At 40.0% G+C, this 7,593-nt stretch overlaps 1 long non-coding RNA gene across 2 annotated transcripts; it reads right to left on the bottom strand.

Annotated features, from left to right (window-relative positions):
• Positions 1–305: 305 nt before the first annotated feature.
• LOC101691177 lies at positions 306–7,185 on the bottom strand. Of its 2 annotated transcripts, none has more exons than XR_006602061.1 (4): positions 6,985–7,185; positions 5,085–5,298; positions 3,412–3,614; positions 306–2,693 (listed from the first exon to the last, which is right to left on the bottom strand). It is a non-coding gene; the product is annotated as an uncharacterized LOC101691177 (long non-coding RNA). The 2 variants fall into 2 exon arrangements; XR_001177906.2 differs by having other exon boundaries at positions 306–762.
• Between the last annotated feature and the right edge of the window lie 408 nt (positions 7,186–7,593).

Here is a 7,593-nt window from a genome sequence, read left to right as displayed (position 1 = left end):
GAAATGAGGCTGAGACAAAGTGAAAGTTATATAAACCTTTATTCTATGCCAAGCATTAGAAGTCAGACTGACCGGCCAGGGCCGCCTCCGAAGAGAGCGACACCCCTTGGTCTTACAGGCTAGTTTTTATAGGGCACAATCACAGACATCTGCATATGTGGTTTGGGCTGATTGGATGTCTCCTACCTGTGTGTTTTAGTAACGGTTACCTGGAACCGATACTAGTAACTGTTGAGGCATTTATTAAACAACAAAATGGCCTTGTTTTAAGTGTATGTTTTAGCAACAGTTACCTGGAACCGATATCAATAACTGTTGAGGCATTTATTAAACAACAAAATGTCTACCTAGGCAACATGGAGTCACTATGGCTAAGTAGGCCCAGGCAGGCCCTGGGAGAATCAAAGAATAAGTTTAACATGTTTTAACATGGAATTGACCCCAACATCCCCCCCTTTTCTTTGGAGATTAGTCAATTCTTTGACTTTTTAAAGAATCAATTAGTGCTGGAATTAGGATGGGAACAGCAGGTTTTGTCCATTTTATTCCTGCAGTAAGATGTTGGAATCCTTCGGTCCTCTATAGGATGACAGGAAATGGTCCCTTCCAATGAGACTTCAAGGTTTTCATTCGATGGCGGCGTATCCAAACCAAGTGTTTGGGTTGGTAAGGATGTGGTTTTACCTCTATTTCCATCTCATTGTAGGCAGTTCAGATCCCTGCGTGGGCTCTTTTTAAGACAGACTGTAGTGCCTGCAGTGACTGGAATACAGACTGATCAGTCATTTTTATTAGGGCAACCTTTTGTAGCGATGAGCAGAGTGGAGGGGGTCTCCTGAACATTATTTTAAATGGGGTAACCTTGTTAAAGTAGGGTGCACATCGCGCCCTAAGGAGGGTGAAGGGAAGGAGATCCATCCATCCACCGCCAGTTTTCAGAATTAGCTCTGTCAAGGTCTCTTTAAGAGTCTGGCTCATTCTCTCTACCTGTCCGGGACTCTGGGGCCAGTAGGCACAGTGTAGTTTTCAATTAGTGCCCACGGCCTTGGCCAATGCCCATGAGACTGAACTCACAAATGCTGGGCCATTGTCTGACCCGATCATGAGAGGCAACCCAAACCTAGGAATTACTTTTTTAGTAGTTTTTGGCTACTATTTCTGCCGTTCCATGCTTGGCAGAAAAAGTTTTTACTCAGTCTGAAGAGGTATCTACAAAAACTAACATTTTATTTCAGAGGTTTTTTTACCTCTTTCTCTTTTTTTCTTCCATCCTAGTTTTTCCACTTTTACTGCCTGACATTGAGCATATCTATTAACTATATCCTGAGCCATATGCCCTAATTTAGATACCTGAAATTGCTTGCCCATTAGTTTTTTAAGTTTCCGTGTCCCTAAATGAGTACCCTGATGTATTTGGTTTACTAATTTTTTTTTTTTTTTAAGTCTTCGAGGAAGAATTAACTTTTTTGTCCTGGTCTTAGCTCAGTCCCCTTTATAGTCTAATTTAGTCCATTTTTGTAAATATTTTAAATCTTCCTCTAAATAATCTGGTTTTTCTGGTAGGGCTGGAGCCAGGAGTGTAACCAGTTTTTGAGTCATTTTCCTGGCTGCTTGCTTTGCTGTTTGATCTGCTAATTGCTTTCCTTTTGAAACCAGATCAGTCCCCTTTTGGTGTCCTGGGCAATGCATAATGGCCACCTCTTTCAGGTCCCAAATAGTCTGGAGGAGAGCCAGTATTTTTTCTTTGTTTTTAATTTTTTTTTTCTGCTGTTAATAGGCCCCTTTCTTTATAAATAGCCCTGTGTATATGGAGAGTAGCAAAGACATACCTGTTGTTCCTAGAGATGTGTGGCAGGGCCACTTTTTAGAGTTCCTGCTCAGGAGAAATCATCACAACCCCTGCATACCTCTTTTCATCCACCATGTAGCTACCCCCATCTATGAACAAAGTCATCTCCACATTCAGGAGGGGAGTGTCTCTGAGATCCGGCCTTATTCCTGTGACCTGGGTTAGGACCTCCCCACAGTAGTGTGGGTGGGGTGGGGGTATCAGTTGTTACCTGTTTCCTGGACTCAGACGGTGAACACACTCCTTCTTGGAGATCAAAGCTTAAATAAGTGGCTTGTCCCCGCAAGCATGACTTATAGTCCTCAGTGGCTATTAGCAAGTACTGTGGTCAGTCAGCTTCTCTGGCAGCAACATGGCTGGATTTAGCACCACTGGGGACCAGAAAGTCAAGGAGGAGGGCCTGATACCCCATCACTTGGGCGTTTGTTCTTGTCCATGTGAGCTGGCCTTGGAACACTTTCTGTGGGTTGGACCACTCAAAAGCAAAGAGGGGTTGAGAAGACTCTCTTGTATTCTTGAGATCGAAGACAGTATACATGGTTCTCTTGGGGCTCAGGAGGGAGAGTAGGGTATAGGGGGTTAGGCAGCATCGAGTAGATATCTTTAATCCATTTGTTAACTTCCCGCAAGTCCTGAATGGGTCAGTACTCCCCAGTTTCGGCCTTTTGACGAGAAGCAAAGGTGTGTTCTATGGAGATCCATTCCTTTGCTTCCCAGGGGAGGGAGAACTGATGCGAACAGCTGTAGGCCAAATTTAAGGTCCTTTCTGTTGTTTATTTATGTCCTTTTGTGCCATTTTCCCCATGTACCCAGACTTTCTCTTCAGATCATTTTTTCATAGGCTCTAGTAATGATAAAAATTGGGCTCCCATGTCCATCAAAAAATCAATTGATTTCCCCTCCACCTGAGTTTTTACCCGAGATTTGGGGAGGGGCTCTGAACCATGGTCCCTTTAGTCTCTGCTGGCCAGCATTGCCATCTTCTTTTTGGGGCACTCCTTGGCCCAGTGTCCTCTTTCCTTGCAGTAAGTATACTGATCTGAAGCTAATACTTTTCATAAGTTGTTGTTGTTGTTGTTGTTGTTTTTCTATACTGAGGCTTTTCTTTCCATTGACCATTTTTTACTTGTCTTTTTCCTTTTCGTTGGACCTCTTTTCCTTTGTTTTTTCCCCGTCTCATATAATGCCAAAACTTTAACTATTTTTCTAGTCTGTTTTTCATCTTCTTGTGTATCTCTGTTGTTAAACACCTTTTCTGCTATTCCCATGAACTCAGTCAGATTCTTTCCTTTAAATCCTTCAATTTTCTGAAGTTTTCTCCTTAATATCTGGGGCTGACTGATTGGCAAAGGCAAAGTTTATTGCCCTTTGATTTTTGGGTGCCTCAGGGTCAATCAGGCTATATATTTTATAGGCTTCTATAATCCTTTCTAGAAAAGCCCCTGGAGACTCATCCTTATCTTGAGTCACCACACTAATTTTAGATAAATTTATGGGTCTCCTTGCAGTCACATGGAGGCCTCCCAGCAGGGTCTGGTGGTAGAAACATAGACTCTCCTTACCTTTATCAGAGTTTGGGTTCCAGTCAGGGGGTTCCCTGGGGCAGTAGTCCTTCATTCGCCAAGGCTTGAGGTCCCATGTTACTAATTCTGGTTTAGTTTGAATGTAGTTTTAGTTAGTTTTGGAAATTTTTATCCATTTCAGTTTCAGGATTTCAACATATCAAAGAACTGTATTTGTCCTGGAAGTCTCCCATATGAATTTTCTTTAAGACAGAATTTATTTTATAAGAGAATTAAAATAATTATAAATGACAAAAATTCAGAATAGATATGATTTTACAGTTTATGCATATTATTTAGCATTTACCCATATGTAAACCAAGGTTTATCATTGTACTTTTTGAGTAATTAGCATACCAAGGAAAAGCCTTATGAGTCAAAGAGATCTCATTTACAATTAAAATCTTGTTGACAATTGCTGAAATTTAAGTTTTAAAGCACATGCTTAAATAGGATTACGGATAAAACAAAATATAGAAACTGGTTTCTCTAGGCAAGCAAAGAGAAAACCATTTATATTCTCTCCTTAACAGTAGATCAATTAATCTAAGAAAACTTTGGGTTTTTTTGAACAGAGAGAGAGCAGATTTTTTTATACCAGTGTTTTTTTAGTTTACATAATAGTCAACCTTTACTTGAGTGGATCACCAATATAGATTTGCCATGACACAGGGCTTTAGTCTTTTTTTTTTCTTGTGAATACATCCAACAAAGCTGATCTAATATGGTTAAATTTCCAACATATTTTATTGTTCTCTTTTAAACCTATAAACCAAGGCAAATAAAGGTCACTTTCCCCAAGCATTTTATGACTTACTAAAGACCCTCAAGTTTAGTTTTTATTATTTTCTTTCAAGTTCTGGTGCAACCAGATATTTTTATTTTAAGACAAAACTATTTATTCTCTTAGGCCCTCTTTTTTGTGTGTGTACAATTTTTTAAAACTTACTATCAGTTATCAGTCAACTGCCTTTCCTCTGGTTGTTTTTAGACAACATTAAAACTTTTAATAAAAATCTTAATGGCGTTTTTCTCTTGGTAGTCTAGAATACATGGAGTCATTTCATATGATTTATTATTCTGATGTGTTACATTTTAAAATTCATTTTAATTTTAGTCTGTCCGACCATACCTAAAAATTTTTTTTTGAAGATTTTTCTTCATAAACCTTTTACAACTTTTTTGCATCTAGGTTTTGTCCCAAGACATTTTTTTTCAAATAATTATCTCTTATTATCTCCTGCTTCAATAATTATCTCAATAATTATGCTAAGATAATTATATCTTCAAATAATTATCTCTCATTATCTCTATATTATCTCCTGCTTCTCTCAGGCCTCTTCTGTTGCCAAGTTTTCACATCAGCATCTCCTAGCCAGTTCCTCGTGTTAAGTGGCCACCTCCTAACAGAGACATTCTGTTCAAGGTTGCGGGACAAGGACCGTAGATCAACTGCCAGGACAGTTTCCCTCTAGCCCAGGGGTCAGCCTCACACCAGTCAGTCTTAGGCTGCAGTGAAATTTGGAGTGTTTAGTTTTGTTGCTTTTCTCCTTCTCCATCTGTGTAGTATATTTTTAAACAGAATTTTATTTTTAAAATAAAATCTCTTTATAAGACAATACCTGCATTACACTTCTGCAATATACATTATTTTATTGTATAGTTCTAGTTACCTGTATTTTATGTAATGAAACCAACAGGACGGCTGCTGCAGAATGCTGCGTGTCGTGGTGGGGGGGGGGCGGGACGGGGTGTCCAGCTGTGCCCTGGGATTCTTCCTTTCTTCCTTGTAACCCCAACGGTGGCCCTTTGGTATGTGCCTTCACTCTAGCTGTTTGCCTTAATCTTTACAGTCTTGGTCTCCAGGGTGGTGAATAAAATGCAACACTTGGCATTTTTTTATGTTAAAAAAAACACAAAACAGTATTTTATTTATAATAAAATCTGAATATTTGTAAAAATAAAATAAATTTACCTTTTACCTAAGAAAATAAAATTACCTTTTATTTTTAACAAAATGTTAACAAAATGTTTTTATTCCCCTTTTTTAAATGTATCTCCTATTTTTTTATATAGGGTTGTTTTTCTTACTTTTATCGTCTTACTTACAGTTAGTAGAATTTTTTATTCTTAGAAACACTCTAGTCTCTAGTAATGGCTAAGTATTAACCAATTTTGAATAGTTACAACAGAATTCTGTAGATGGCAAACTTATGAATCAGTTAAGCACAAAACTTGTTTACCAAAAGATTTAAATATTTTTAGTTGCTTTGCAGTAAGAAGTTAAAAGCACAAACCTGGTTCCAGTAATTAATGCTTTAGTATTTTATCCCATTGGTTAAGACCTAGATGTCCAACAAATTTAATTCCATTTGTCATCCAAGTAAACCTTTAGTGTTTCAGGTTGCCAAAGACTTTGAAAGCTATTTTAACAATTACCAATTAAAGCTCCGAGACAGACAATTAATCATTAGTTTAGTTATTTCTTTGCTAACAGATTTTAACAAATAACATGAGCTTATTTGACCTTCATAAACTTTGATTGAAGTTTCACATTTACTGCTATAACTTTAAAGACATGTCTATTTTAATTAAACCAATAAACTTAATTTAGTTTAAATTCTGATTTACATTTCACCTGGACCCACTCCATTTTTAATGTTTACCTGAGACACGGGGGGGGGGGGGATCTGGTGGGGGGGGGGTGTTAGGTCCAGGGGGTGTTCTTTTTGTTTCTTGACAGTGAAGAGAGAAGGAGCTGTGGTGCAGGAAGCACCAAGGATGGTCTAGAAGCCAGTTATGCAGGCTGCACCCAAGCTGGTGCAGAAACAGAAGGAGGAGACAGAACAAACAAAGTGCTGCCAGAAGGCCCCGCCAGCAAGGGAGAAGGGCTAGGCAGTCGAGGTCGGCCAGAGAAAGTAAGGAATTTCCCCTAAACAAAGGGAGTTTTGGCAGCTGCTTGGGAATATTCCTTAAAGTCTCTCTCTTGAGTTAGACCAACCACAGTTGGCTCCAGTTAGAGCCATTAACATAAGAAATGAGCAAGGGAGAATTCCCATATCTATTAAGAGGAGCAGAGAGATGAAAGTCAGAGTCCCCTTACTCTCTGCTGGTCCCATTTTTTCAAACACAACAAACAACACAACAGACAACCAAAAGACAAGACACAGACAACCACAGACCCAGTGGCTCTTACCCAGAACCTGCTGCTGGTGGGGATTTTCTCAGTCCCCTACAAACATTTGCCAGTGGGGATTTTCTCGGTCCCCTAGAAATGAGTAACAAAACAGACAACAAAAAGACAAGACAAAGACACACAGAACCAGCAGCCTTCACCCACTGGTGGGGGTTTTCCTGGCCTCCTAAAAACGGGGGTTACCCGGCCCCCTACAGACCCAGATGGCTGCCTAGGGGGGCTCAAACCCCCAGACAATCTACCAGAAGAGGGATGGGGCGTCCCCACATCTACTCCAGCCCTGGGGAGCATGGCTGCATCCAGCTTCTCCCCAGTGGGCCATACCCTGGAGCTCCACAACCAGACAGACCAGATCTCACAGAATATGGAGATCTTACCTCTGGAGGCTTTTCCCAGAAATTCTGATGCTGGCTCAGTTCTCGTTGTTTGATCCTGGATGAGCCCGCATATGTTGGGTCCGTTATCAATGGAATGAGACTGAGACAAAGTTACACAAAGCCTTATTCTATGCCAAGCATTAGAAGTTAGACTGACCGGCCAGGGAAATGAGGCTGAAACAAAATGAAAGTAATGTAAAGCTTTATTCTATGCCAAGTATTAGAAGTCAGACTGACCGGCCAGGACCGCCTCCGAAGAGAGCGATGCCCCTTGTTCTTACAGGCTAGTTTTTATAGGGCACAATCACAGACATCTGCATAAGTGGCTTTGGCTGATTGGATGTCTCCTACCTGTGTTTTAGTAACGGTTAGTAACAGTTGAGTAACGGTTACCTGGAACCGATACTAGTAACTGTTGAGGCATTTATTAAACAACAAAATGGCCTTGTTTTAGGTATGTGTTTTAGTAACAGTTACCTGGAACTGATATCAATAACTGTTGAGGCATTTGTTAAACAACAAAATGTCTACCTAGGCAACATGGAGTCACTATGGCTAAGTAGGCCCAGGCAGGCCCTTGGGGTTTCACATGTTTTAACGTGGAATTGA

Source organism: Mustela putorius, unplaced genomic scaffold (genome assembly GCF_011764305.1).
Source record: "Mustela putorius furo isolate JIRA1106 unplaced genomic scaffold, ASM1176430v1.1 tig00003858_pilon_pilon_pilon, whole genome shotgun sequence".
NCBI lineage: Eukaryota > Metazoa > Chordata > Mammalia > Carnivora > Mustelidae > Mustela > Mustela putorius.
This window is presented reverse-complemented; position numbering and strand designations above follow the sequence as displayed.